The sequence below is a fragment of the Mastomys coucha genome, chromosome X (assembly GCF_008632895.1).
Source record: "Mastomys coucha isolate ucsf_1 chromosome X, UCSF_Mcou_1, whole genome shotgun sequence".
Classification (NCBI taxonomy): Eukaryota; Metazoa; Chordata; class Mammalia; order Rodentia; family Muridae; genus Mastomys; species Mastomys coucha.
This window is the reverse complement of record NC_045030.1, coordinates 79563909-79564977: the sequence shown is the minus strand read 5'-3', so window position 1 is coordinate 79564977 and position 1069 is coordinate 79563909.

Sequence of the window (1069 nt, the reverse complement as noted above, 5' to 3'; positions counted from 1 at the left end):
ATGGTGGATGATCGTTTTGATGTGTTCTTTGATTCGGTTTGCAAGAATTTTATTGAGTATATTTGCATTGATATTTTTAAGGGAAATTGGTCTGAAGTTGTCTTTCTTTGTTAGGTCTTTGTGTGGTTTAGGTATAAGAGTAATTGTGGCTTCATAGAACGAATTGGGTAGAGTACCTTCTGTTTCTATTTTGTAAAATAGTTTGAGGAGTATTGGTATTAGGTCTCTTTGAAGGTTTGATAAAACTCTACATGGAACCCATCTGTTCCTGGGCTTTTTTGGTTGGGAGACTATTAATGAGTGTTTCTATTTCATTAGCAGATATGGGACTGTTTAGATCATTGATCTGAACTTGATTTAACTTTGGTACCTGGTATCTGTCTAGAAAATTGACCATTTCATCCAGGTTTTCCAGTTTTGTTGAGTATAGGCTTTTGTAGTAGTATTCATGTTTTTTGGATTTCCTCAGTGTCTGTTGTTACGTCACCCTTTTCATTTTTGATATTGTTAAATAGGATACTGTCTCTGGGCCCTCTAGTTACTCTGGTTAAGTGTCTATCTATTTTGTTGATTTTCCCAAAGTACCAGCTTCCAGTTTGATTGATTCTTTGTATAGTTCTTTTTGTTTGTATTTGGTTGATTTCAGCCCTGATTTTATTATTTCCTGCCTTTGACTCTTCTTGGGTGAGTTTGCTTCTTTTTCTTGTAGCACTTTCAGATGTACTGTCAAATTGCTGCTATATGCTCTCTCCAGTTTCTTTTTCAGGGCACTTAAAGCTATTAGTTTTCCTCTTAAGACTGCTTTCATTGTGTCTCATAAATTTGGGTATGTTGTGGCTTCATTTTCATTAAACTCTAGAAAATCTTTAATTTCTTTCTTTATTTATTCCATGACCAAGTTATCATTGAGTAGAGTGTTGTTAAGCTTCTACGTGGATATGTGCATTCTATTGATTATCTTGTTATTGAGGAACAGCCTTAGTCCATGGTGATCTGAAAGGATACAAGGAATTATTTCAGTCTGCTTGTATCTCTTGATTCCTAATTTGTGACCAATTATATGTTCAAT